At 38.6% G+C, this 13,844-nt stretch overlaps 1 protein-coding gene across 5 annotated transcripts in view; it reads right to left on the reverse strand.

Annotated features, from left to right (window-relative positions):
- The window catches only part of LOC126297410 (high affinity copper uptake protein 1-like), a 142,472-nt gene that overhangs the window by 23,432 nt on the left and 105,196 nt on the right, over positions 1-13,844 (reverse strand). The window lies entirely within an intron of this gene.

A 13,844-nucleotide genomic window follows, 5' to 3' on the forward strand; every position in this document is an offset into this window, starting at 1 on the left:
AAGACCCATGCCAGTTTTATTCAGTTACATAGCTAGCAATCAATCACTGATTGAGGAACTCTTTTTGACCATTTCTTGAGTACTGCTCATTAGTCTGAGATGCTTCTCAGGTAGGATTGACATAGGAAACACAGAACATATGAAGAATGGCAGCATTATAAATAAGTTCAAGAGCATCACAGAGGTCCTTACAAAACTCCAGAGGCAGATGACTCAAGCAGCTTTGGCAGTTCTGTCAGGGGATCAGTAACACCGTGACATAACTTTTCAAACAAGTGGGAGTCACCTTTAGTTGAAAAAGGCACAATTATAATTATACCCACTCAAAAAATTCAGTTCAACAATGGATAGTATGCTGCTTGGTGACAAACAGTTCTACCTTTTGCTCAACCTGGAGAAATGTAAAGTTTTATGATACAGTCTTCATTCGCTGGTGGACAAATATAATTTTTAGTAGGGATGTTTATAGTTTTATCTATAACACCAGCAGAAAGATAATTTTATGCGGAGACTAATACTGATTTTTCCATGAGTAAAACAGCAGCTTTTAACTTATATCCTCACAGTTTATTAAATTTTTCATGCTGAATGGATAATACTCATGATACTGTATGGACCACTTATTCACAAAAATTATACTTTTATCAGTGAAAATACAGTGCAGAACTGTTACATTGTGGGGTCAGAACACTTAGTAACATGAAACAACCCAGAAGTATACTATCACAAGGGTAAGATGAAATATCATTTCAGCTAATGGAAATCAGCTATCATACATTAGTGCTGCGCAATGTCATCAGTAAAATGTGTCTTCTCAGATGTAATCATTTTTTGACCAGTTAAAATGCTTAATAACAAAACAAATTTGTAAAACAGGTACCAGTAGTTTAGGTTTATAAAAATTCTGGGTATGAAAGAGCAGACACACACACTTGTACATCCACATTCATATTCTGCAAACAGCTGTGAAGTATGAGGCAGAGCATACTACCCATTGTACCAGTTATTAGGTCTTCTCCCTATTCAATTCACATATGAAGCACAGGATATCAAATGGAATGATCATATAGGCTCAGTCATATGCAAAGCAAATGGCAAACATTGGTTTATTGGTAGAATATTAGGGAAATGCAGTCTGTCTACAAAGGAGATTGTTTCCAAATCACTTGTGTGACCCATCCTAGAATATTAGTCAAGTGTGTGGGATCTGCACCAAATAATGCCTCTGTGAGTGCTTAATTAACCTAATCTTATCCTCACGATCCCTATGAGAGCAATACATAGGGGGGTTGTAGTATATTCCTACAGTCATCTCATTTTCAAAACTCTGTAAAAAGGCTTTCTTCAGATAATTTGTGTCTATCATCAAGTGCATGCCAGTTTGGTTTCTTCTGCATCTCTCTCACAGGTCGAAAAAACCGCTGACCCTGTACGTTGCCCTTTTCTGTTTACTATCCCATGTTAGTCCTATTTGGAATGGGTCCCAGACACTTGACCAATATTCTAGGATGGCTCACCCAAGTGATTTGTAAGCAATTTCCTTTGCAGACTGACTGCATTTTCTTAATATTCTACCAATAAACTAAACTTTGCCACCTGCTTTGCCTATGGTTGAGCTTATATGATCATTCAATTTCAGTTCATACAAAGTGTTTACACCCAGGTATTTGTATGAGATGATCAATTACAACTATGGCTCATTGACACTGCAGTCATAGGATACAACATTTTCTTCATTTTGTTGAGTGGACAATTTACATTTTCAAACATTTAAAGCAAGTTTTGCATAGCTTTGAAATCTTATCAAGATCTGACTGAATATTTATCTAGATTTTGCAGACAGTGCTTCATTGTGGATAAATGGATCATCTATGACAAGTCTGAAGTTAGTATTAATATTATCTGGAAAGTAATTAATGCACAACATAAACAGCAACGGTCCCAACACAGTTCCCTTGGACACACCTGAAGTTATTTCTGTATCTGTCTATGACTCTCCAGACAAGATAAAATGCTGCAACCTCCCCACCAGAAGATTCTCAATTCAGACACAAATTTTGTTTGATGTAACACATGATCACACTTTTGATAATAACGATAGATGTGGTACCTAGTCAAATGCCTTTTTGAAATCAAGAAATACTGCATCTACCTGACTGCCTTGATCCACGACTTTCAGGACGCCATATGAGAAAAGTGCAGGTTGGGTTGGGTTTCATGTGTAAATGTCGAGGATACTGGACAGTAGCTTTGTGGATCACTTCTGCTATCCTTCTTGTGGATGGGTGTGCTTGTTCTTTCTTCCATCTACTGAGCACAGTTTTTTTTTCATATATATCTACAATAGCTTGTTGATAAGAGATGAACTAGGTCAGCCACAAATTCAGTATAAAATCCAATACGGATTCCAACAGGCCCAAAAGTTTTATTCAGTTTTAATGATTTCAGTTCTTTTTCAATGCTATTGACACTAATATCTATTTCAGTCATCTCTGCAGCCATGTCAGAAAGAAATTGGGGTAATAACCCTGGATTTTCATTGGTAAAAAAAACATTAGGAAACAAGAGTTCAGTGTTTCTGATTTTGCTTCGCTACCTTCAGTTTCAGTTCCTGTCTGACATATGAGTGCCTGGACATTAACTCTGGGACTATTAACTGCTTTTACATGTGATAAGAATTTCTTTGGGTTTTGTGTGTTTTAATATTCTGTTACAGTAGATGTCCTTTTTCAGTAGTTGCAGGGGTAGCAGTATGGATGAATGACTGATCTGGCCTTGGAAGATCAACCAAAACAGCCTCACTGTGCTGGTACTGCGAACAGCTGAAAGTGAGAGGAAACTACAGCTGTAATTTGTCCTGAGTGCATGCAGCTCTACTGTATGATTAAATGATTATGGCATCCTCTTGGGTAAAACATTCCAGAGGTAAAACAGTCCCCCATTTGGATATCCGCATGGGGACTACTCACCAGGATGTCGTTATCAGCAGAAACAAAACTGGTGTTCTACGGATCGGAGTGAGAAATGTCAGACTCCTTGACCAGACAGGTAGGTTAGAACATTTTAAAAGGGGAATGGATGGGTAAAAATTAGGTATAGTGGGGTTAGTGAAGCTCTGTGGCAGGATGAACAGGAGTTCTGGTCAGATGAATACAGGGTTATAAATAAAAAAATCAAATAGGGGTGATGCAGGAGCAAGTTTAATAAGAAAATAGGAACATGGATAAGCTACTATGAACAGCACAGTGGATGCATTATTGTTGCCACCATGACCACACCCACCACAGTATTCCAAGTTTACATACCACCTAATTCTGCAGATGAAGAGATTGAAGATAGGTATGATGATATAAAAGAAATTATACAGATAGTTAAAGGATATGAAAATTTAATACTCATGGGGGACCTGAATTTGACTGTAGGAAAAGGGAGAGAGAAAAAATAGTATATGCATATGGACTGGAGGAAAGGAATGAAAGAGGGAGCCTGCCTAGTAGAACATTGTGCACAAAGTGGAATTTAATCATCACTAACACTTGGGATGAAGTGAAATAACTAGAAGTTGTTGAGAGTTTCAGAGGCCATCAGGGAATGATTGAAAAGAACAAAGAAAAGGAATACAGCAGAAGAAGAATGGGTAGCTTTGAGAGATGAAACAGTGAAGGTGATAATCATGTAGATAAAAAGGTGAGGGATAGTACAAATCCTTGGGTAACAAAATATATATTGACTTTAACTGATAAAGGAGAAAATATGAAAATGCAGTAAATGAAGCAGGTGAAAGGGAATACAAATGTCTAAAAATGGAGATTGACAGTAAGTGCAAAATGGCTAAGTAGGAATAGCTAGAGGACAAATGTAAGGATTTGGAAGCATATACCACTAGAGGAAAGATAGACACTACCTACACAAAAATTAGAGAGACCTTTGGAGATAAGAGAGCCACCTGTATGAATATCAAGAGCTCAGAAGGAAAACCAGTCCTAAAAGAGGGTAAAGCAGAAAGGTAGAAGGAGTATATAGAGGGTCTATACAAGGGAGATTTACTTGATGGCAATATTATAGAAACAGAAGAGGATGTAGATGAAAATGAGGCTGGAGATATGATACTGCGTGAAGAGTTTGACAGAGCACTAAAAGACAGAAGTCGAAAAAGACCCCGAGAGTAGACAACATTCTGTTAGAACTACTGATGGCCTTGGGACAGACAGCCATGACAAAACTATTCCATCTGGCGAGCAAGATGTGTGATAAATGTGAAATACCCTTAGACTTCAAGAAGAATATAACAATTCCAATTCCAAAGAAATCAATTGCTGACACGTGTGAATATTACCAAACTATCAGTTTAATAAGCCATGGTTACAAAATAATAACAAGAATGTTTTACAGAAGAATGGAAGAACTAGTAGAAACTTACATCAGGGAAGATCACTTTTGGATTCTGGAGAACTTTAGGAACACATGAGGCAATAGTGACCCTACAACTTCTCATAGAAGATAGGTTAAGTAATGGCAAACCAACATTAATAGCATTTATACATTTAGAGAAAGCTTTGGACAACGTTGATTGGAATACTCTCTTTGAAATTCTGAAGGTAGCATGGGTAAAATACAGGGAGCAAAGACTATTTACAACTTGTACAGAAACCAGGGATCACCAGTTTAGTACTGGACGGAAGTGTTGAGAGTAAAAATCGTAGAGGGAGACCAAGAGATGAATACGGTAAGCAGATTCAGTAGGATGTAGGTTGCAGTAGTTACACAGAGAAGAAGGGGCTTCCACAGGATAGAGTAGCATGGAGAACTACATCAAACCAGTCTTTGGATTGAAGATCACAACAACAACAGTTGTCAGAGGGTTTACATATTGGCATCTTGACAGCCAAACACATTTCATTCAGCACCTCCCCATGCTTTGTTTTACACCTTCTGTGCACTAGTCTGTTTCTTTTGGTTTCTTTACAGTGATCATATACTATGGATGGTCCCTCCAACCATGAACTATTCTGCCAGGTACATACCTATCAAGTGCATGGTTAACCATTCTTCTAAACTGAAGCAACAGTTTTTATACATGCTCTTCTCCAGTTCTATACGATTTAAGTTCTTTATTAAGATATAACACTACTGTTTCTTATCTAGTTTTAGCACATATGCTGCACACATGCTGTTATGCTGTCAGTCTCTTAAATCTGTTTCCACAAACGATACAAATTGTACAAACAAAACAGGAAGCAGAAAGTTGGTTTCAAGTACCAAAAAACTTGGTTGGTGTAAAGTGGTGGTGCCAGTGAGTTCTGTGTTTCTTTATATACACCAACCATCTGACAAAAAACATGACACATGATTTTAAAAAATCTTTATCTCTGTTGATAACATAGGTGACATTGTGAAATAGTTTTAATGTAATGCAGCTTGTTGGAATTACCACATTTGAATTAGTACTGCTGTCATCATCACAACTGCCACTGTTAGTGTTAATGACACTGAAAACAAATGCTTGCTTACTTGCCTAATTTTTCCTCTTTGTCTTATGATTTCTCGTTCACCCACAAAGGATATCTTTGGTCTAGAAAAGGGCCATTTGAACTTTATGTGGAGTTCTGTTCAAACATATCTGAATTCTAATACTGTCATCTCAATATATATTACATCCTGAGATTCATGGTAATTAATACTGACTTTAAAAATGATTGCAGAACTCTCTTTGTGATATACTACACAAAACAGCAATTTGCACTTGCATAGAAAGTTATGCAGTGTAATGAATCAAATAAGACCAAATTAAATATTTTGGTGGATGCACATAAATTACAACTAATCTAGCATTTCTGTGTGTGTTTTTTTTTTTTTTTAAATCAGAATTCTTTGAAATATATGTTGGTAATATTTGCGCCTGTAATCTCCTGCCTGGCTTGGAAATGCGATTATTACATACTTCTTGAAGTCTGAAGGTATTTTGTATGTCACATCTAGTATAATTTGGGGGGGGGGGGGGGGGGGGGCTAGCTTTCCCAGGGATATAAATAATTATGAGGAAATTTTGATTTAGGTCTTTTTGTGCTCTGTCAAATTCTTCTCGCAATATCATAATATCATACCTCCCATCTCATTTTAAATTAATTCCTCCTCCATTTCCATAATTTTCTTTTGTATAGCCCTTGTATAGAGGATGAGTCAAACAGGACTTTACAGCTTTGGAATGATATAGAAATTTATTGAGACAACCTACAGAATCAGTAGACATGTCTTTCATTAGCAAACAGCCTCAAGTTTCACACAAAAAGGTCAGGTGTTATTTTGCTTTGATGTGACTACCATTTGTGATGTGGCAAATATCCCACCGCTAATCAATTTCTTCTTCCCGCACTTGTTTCAGCAAATCGGAAATAACATGTGCATTGGTAGCATGGATTTGATTTTTCAGGTTGGCTAAATAGTTTGGTAGGGGAGGAACATACACACAGTCTTTAATGAAACCCAAGGGAAAGAAATCCTGTGGTGTCAAGTCTCGGGAGCAAAGTGGCCATGTGACTGGCCCTTCACATCCAATCCACCAACCCTGGAAAGGATTATTAAGGGAACCTTGAACTTCCATGAGGAAATGAGGTGGTGCACTGTTTTTCTGGTGGTAACCAGCCCATCTTGGTCACCTTCATCAATCTGTGGAATTAAAAACTTTTCAAGCATACTCAGATACACAATACCAGTGACAGTTATGTCACAGTTAACAACCTGTCAAAGTTTTTGTGCCAAGAGAAAATTGTAGGCCAGCTTGGAGGTTCTTTAGCATATTTGGTACAAAATTTATGCCTAATAGTTGTTGCAGAGATCGTTTCATGAAACCAAAACACAAAGTGAGCATCCTCTGCACCAGTGAAAGTAGCCATTTTAACTCTGGAAAACACTGGAGCTCCTGGTGGCAGGATGAGGTACTGATGCACTATGTGAATGAAACTTGAGGTGGTTTGCTACAATATGACACATCTACCAATTCTAAAGATATCTCAATAAATTTCTACATCATTCCAAAGTTGTAAAGTCCTTTTTGATTCATGCTGTATATTCCTTCCACCTTCCAAGCCTTCACTTACTTACTTTATACTGTACTGCCATAGGAGCTTTGATATTCCTACACCTTTTTTTACTCCAAAAGTTTCTTTAATTCTGCTATAGGCAACATTTACCTTTCCCATCATCATGCATGCTTTTACAATTTTGCATCTCTTCTTTTGTCATTCCTGCTTTGCCATTTTGAATTTTCTGTCTATCTCATTTTTAGACATCTGGATTCCCTTTTGCCTACTTTATGGGGTGCGTTTTTGTATTTTCTCCTTTCATCAATCAAATACCATGTCTTGTGTGTTATCTAGGGTGGTCCAAGTCCACACTACTTTCTGAAAATTACTTGGAGAAATGCATGAGACACACTCTGCTGTCTTACAATATATTTATTCACTACCAGTTTTGATCATGGTTCATCTTCACACAGGAAAAATATCTACTGTGACAACCTCACGTCATACCTGCTATTTAACCAGAAAAGTATACACAACTGCTAACTTGAAAATGTTAAAATGATACTTGACGGCATAGTACCAGCTTACACAATATTGATGCTGTTGACAGTTACATGAAAAAAAAAGTCTGAAAATTAATTTAAATTTAAAGTCTGTTTTCTAATTATGTGGCTTACATTTATATAATTAATATTAAATCTTCTAGGGTCTCCTGATTGTTTCCATGTACATAATGTCCTTTTATTATTCGTATATCAGGTTTTAGCAATGACTGCTCTATGCAAAATTCTACCAGTCAGCTACCCTCCTGATTCCTTTCCTCCACTGTACATGCTTTAGCATTGTCCTGCAAGATGATGGTGAGGTCCTGCAGAAAGTGGCAACACTTCTGTCTCTAAGCTGGTTGTAAGTTGTGTTCCAAGAATGAACAACATTGAGAAAGAAGTGGTGACACTTTCTGCACGATCTGAACATCATTTTACAGGACAGTGTGTGGATGCAAGCTGTTACTGATTGGTTTGACTGATGGGGCTGCTATACCACCTACTGCACTCCCCTGCCTCAAGCCCTCGTGAGTTCAACTCGATTTCTAAACCACAGGAAACACTTCATGGCATTCACTTCAGAGCTGCTACAAATTAGTTGGGCAATAGACCGCGCTGCTCGGACTGTCAACACAACTGGCACTGCTCAGAGTATCCTACAACTTCCACATCACTGGCAGTGGGTTATACGCAATGCTGGCGACTACTTTGAAGGTCAGTAAAATTTTGAAACACTTATCTATTTTGTACGAGCTGTAAATAAATAGTTGCCACTATTATAGTTCCAACCCTCGTGTGTGTGTGTGTGTGTGTGTGTGTGTGTGTGTGTGTGTGTGTGAGAGAGAGAGAGAGAGAGAGAGAGAGAGAGAGAGAGAGAGAAATATATGTAATATATGTACTTCACTCCGAGTCCCAGGCTTTGAGATATGTATCCGGTACTAGGAGTATTCTCACAGTGGAAGCATCCAAAGGGGCATTCTTGCTTCACACTTGACCCTGTGGCTATAGTCTTAACTCATTGACACATGCTTCAGTAATACATGCTACCAGCATTGTCTATGGCCCATACACTGGTTCAACAGTTACATGTACATGTACATAAATTATTCTCACTTTGCTGTGACACTTCTCTCATAACTCCAAAAATGTTGTTCACAGTAAAAATAACTAACATGTCTTAACATTATTTGGTCTTAAGTGTAAAGTATTTTGGCTCTGTTTCCAACAAATGCTTAGTTACCATGCACCCCACATAGAGACCACATGTTAGCTAAACTTGGTATCCACACGCAAATCAATGTTTCCACAAATAACTTACAAAGCTACGTAACAGCTGCGACGTCAGCAGGAAAAGCCTCAATCAAGAAAGTCTTATACCTTTATTTTCATATTTCCAAAAGGAAACTGATGAAAACTGTAAGAACAGAAAAAGAAGCCAGAACAAAAATATCTGAATGTGGTAGTTGCTTGCAGCTTTAGTAAGGTTTAGGTTAAATCGTTATGTCATCAGCAACACTGCTACATTGCTTGAAATATCAATCAGATTCAGTAAAGAGTAACTCTTAGCAGACATAGATGAGAGAGTGAGCTACCGTAATGATACACGCAGCTGAAAGTCTCCAGCTACCACACTGTACTCACATCAGAGATTTGTTTTCTGGCAAAATGAGTCAACAAAGAGACAGTAGGACCACAAATTTAAGCCTACAATCAAACATTTCAGTGCAGTTATACCCCTCTATGTCCAGTTTAAAGATGTTAGTTTTTAGGAGGAAATGTCACGGAAGTATAACACACAGATAATGTTTTGGAAATCTAATAAACTAACTGGCAGGGACCACTGAACACTGAACTGTATTGTACAAACCCATTATTAGACATCCTTATCATCTATTGCAGAGAAATATTATTGGCACTTAGGAGTGGAAATAGTGGCAGTTCAATCTGCTGAATGGGAATAAGATTTGTTTTCATTACAATGCTGCTGCCCAACAGCCACTGACTACAACAAAGTCATTTAGAGATATGCACACATTCTTTTTGTTGGTTTGGGAGACTGTTTTATGCATGAGTTAAGGTATACGATGTGGCACTATGGAACTGAAATGGGCATGTGTCATCCTGGTATCTGCCTGGCAAATGTTATTCATGTATATGTATTGTGGCAGTGCTATTTGTTGGAGCTATTCTGTCTCTCCTTTCCGTGGTCTGGGTTTAGACAGTAACTACTATATATTCAAAATGAACAAGTGTCTGTGGGTATCTTTTAAACGCTTCGAGTGCTACCCATATTATGGAAACCATCTGAAATATGTTCTTCCCTACATCATGACACTGTTTCAGCCATGGAGGACTGCATCACAGCTCAAATAACTATGGGACAATTTCATGGACATATTCTCTCAAAGTTCTGACCTGACCATCTTTGGGATGAATTGGTGTAGTAGTTGTGTGCCAACTATGTTACCCAAAAATAAATATTTATCTTGCTTCAGATGTAATTAAATGTACTAGAACCTCATGAAGACCCTTCCACAAAGATTAAAATCCTCAGTAACAGCAAATAGACATTTGTTACATTTGTCGTTTATTCAGAATTTCGGATGGTAGACATCTGATGCATTTTGGCCACGTAGTATATGGGGAAAGTACTTTAAAAATGCAGTCATGAAAGAAATAAAAGCTGGTAAGTTATTTATTGCATTACTTGTCAAGTGAAAATTTTTAAAGCAATAAATGTTCCAATTTTGATAAAAAAAAACACTACTAAACAAAAGCAGAATAACCAGTTTAGTAGGCCAGCCGCGGTGGTCTCGCGGTTCTAGGCGCGCAGTCCGGAACCGTGCGACTGCTACGGTCGCAGGTTCGAATCCTGCCTTGGGCATGGATGTGTGTGATGTCCTTAGGTTAATTAGGTTTAAGTAGCTCTAAGTTCTAGGGGACTGATGACCACAGCTGTTAAGTCCCATAGTGCTCAGAGCTAACCAGTTTAGTAGAAGTGTAAAGCCTGAATGAATGAATGAATGAATGAATGATGATGATGATGGTCACCCAACAGTATGGTCATCAGTACCTTGATGAAGTGTCAGCTGGCCATTCACCTTGAGAAACTAAAGCTATCCCCATATGCAGAGTTGCTTATAATGCATGGAAGTCCATCTAGCAGTTATGAAAAACTGTTGTCATATTGCACTTAACTATTACACTGAAAACTGATTAATAAAAATGCTGAACTACCTGTGCAAGCTATCCATCCAAAGCATGCTGACCTCCCCTCCTCAATACTTTAGCAATGAGGCCCAACAGTTCACAAAATTTCAAAACTCGTGTTACACTGTGTGAGTGTCTATGAGGATTGAGGGCAGATCTCCAACCAAATTGAGGGTTGTCCTATTATCAGTAAATAAAACACTCATAGCCAAATCAGGCTGAACCAAAAGTGGCACACGAAAACTTCACAGACTCGTGGATTCTCCTGTCAAAGGAGGAAACCATACGTCAGTGGACAATGGCCTTTGTGCAGTCAGGTGAGCAGCACTTCCTTCCATCAGTGTGCTTGACATGATGTCCACCATGCCTGCACGGTTGATTTGAGCAACTGCAGTTTGTTGTTCACCACTTTCAACCATTTGATTTCCCACTGACCCATGATTCTTCTGTCAGGTAATGAGATCATGGTGTGAAGGGGATGGCACATCAACACATAACACCATCCCTGCACACTTCTTTGGCTGCAGTGTCAACTGTGGCAGATCCCTGTATCCCAATGTGGCCAGGTTCCCAACAGAAGACTACCTCTTTGCCTCAGTGTTGGATCTGTTTTGAGGTGTCATGGACAATCTGAATCAACTGGTCCACTGGATAAATTCAGCGGACAGCTTGTAGTGTACTGAGTGAGTCAGAGTAGATGAGAAGCTTCATACCATGATGCCTTTGAATCCACTCCATTGCCATCATAATGCCATATAACTCCACATCATAATTTGTGAAGAGTTCCGGAAGATGTACTTGGAAAGCTCTATTAGGGAAAACAGCTGAAGAACCAAGTGCACTCCCTTGCTGGAAGCCAAAATGATAAAATCATGATATGAACATAAAATGAAAAAAAAACCAGATTGTAAAAATATCATCTGGAGTACAAACTTTCTTGTAATGCGTACTGTGGGCCTCTGAAGACACAAAGGCAGGAATTGGTTCCATTTCTGGCTGCGTATTCCGAGGCCTCATATATCTAGATCTGTGAGACAGTTTGTAGCATGTATCCAAAAATGAGATGGTCACATGGGACCAGTTCCTGAACTACCGCTCAGTGTTGGGATGTGCCACCACACTAAGTGCTAATGACTGAGGTAATGCTAATATTTTCAAGCCTTTTTGAGCCAGGAGTTGGTGTCAAATCAAGAGGTGTGGTTCACTAGCCTCTGCACACAGACGCTGAACTGAGCTGGTCTAATAGGCTCCAGTCGATATCTGAATGCCTCATGGAGGCCAGCATCTAACATCTTGAGATAGGAAGTTGGTGCTGATCCACCCAGTCTTCCATAATCTAATCTTGATCTGACAAACACCCTATGAAACCACACGAGAAGAGACATGTCAGCTCCCCACATCTTCCTTTGGAGGCATTTAAAATATTCAATGATATAATGTTCTTTGTTTGCATGTCTTTCAAGAGTGGGAGCCAGGTAAATTTTGTGTCAAACAGTAGGCCTAAAATGGCACATTGTCCTTAAAATATAAAATACTGTCCCCACTGGGAGCTCTGATTGTTTAAGACTTAGACAAGCATGGTTAAAATTGACACAAAGTCTTCTCTGACGAGAACCTAAAACCAGTTTTACTGGCCCGAGTTCCTAGCCTCCTGATGGTCAGCATTAGTTGCCTCGTTGTCATTTTAAGATCAGAGAAGGAGTAGAAGATATCAAAGTTACTCACATAAAAATAAAAATTTAAGAGGGCTTCTGAGTGCAGAGGAAATGCCACTGATAGCGATTGCAAACAATGCCTTGGGGCTCCACATTCTCCTGAATAAAAAGGTCAGACAAGGCATCAACAACTTGATATTGAAATCACCTGTCCTTAAGAAAGGATTGGATAAGAAGTGGCAGATGTCCAGTTAGTCCCCATTCATGAAGTTTGTGAAGAATGTTGTAGTCTAAGTGGTGTTCAGGTCGAAAAACACACCAGCCAAATAGTTTTGGTGTAAGAAGGACTCTTCTATCACTGTCTCCAGTAGAATCAAGCTATCAAGGGTGGAACAGTAGTGCCTGAAACCACACTGGGAGTGGCACGGATTGTAATAAAGCAGGATTTGCTCACACCACCCTACTTTATGTACATTCATAATTAATAAGTTAAAACATGTACCAAACTTTTTTTGCTAATATTTTTATTCAAATATCAATGGTAATGTTACAATAGTAAGAACATGTTAAACAAAATTAATATTTTGTGTGCCTGTAATATACTTCAGAACTGCTTAGATGGTTGTTAATGAACTGCCATTATTAGTAAAGATTTGTAAGAGTCACTTGTGTAAAGACTAGCAGAAAACATGACATTTCATGTTCTTTTGTTTGATTTGTAATTTTCCATTTCCCTTACCTGTTAGAAATATTTAAACTGTGTGAGACCTGGTACCATCTATAGAAAATCAGCAAGATTAAAATAGGAAGAATTTTACAAGATTAAAATAGGAAGAATTTTACATGTGAAACAACAATGTAACTGTTTGACTTTTCATTTGGTTGGATGTAGAATCCTGTCACACAAGTTTTCAGGTGGTGAACCAGTGTGTGTATACAGCTATGAGTGCATATACTTTTACAGATAGGTGCCAAAATGTGACAGGCTGCCCTCGGGATTGAGGAGCCAGATGGTGGCTGTTGACCATGCACTCTGAAGTCTTACCCACACAACTGGTAAGGTATACACTCTGGTAAATATCAGATTTGGTACAATCCTTGCCCAATTTCCATAACTGAATCAATATTAGGACGTTCCAAGTGGTGGGGTACTGTTCACCAAACTAGATCTAACTGAAACAAACTAGGAGCTTGTCTTTGGCTCCAGGGCACACATGATGCAACATGGCATAATGAACCTGATCTGTTTCCAGAGCAGTGTCTCTGGCTGCAAACAGAGTTGATCCCAATCTCTACTTGGAGAATGGAAGATTGTATGCTGCCTCATTACACAAGGAGAAGTGGAGACTCATCCACTCCAAAGTCCTATAGAACTCAGGACTTCGTCCGGATGGTGCAGTGACGGTAAAAAA

Source organism: Schistocerca gregaria, chromosome X (genome assembly GCF_023897955.1).
Source record: "Schistocerca gregaria isolate iqSchGreg1 chromosome X, iqSchGreg1.2, whole genome shotgun sequence".
NCBI classification, from domain to species: Eukaryota; Metazoa; Arthropoda; class Insecta; order Orthoptera; family Acrididae; genus Schistocerca; species Schistocerca gregaria.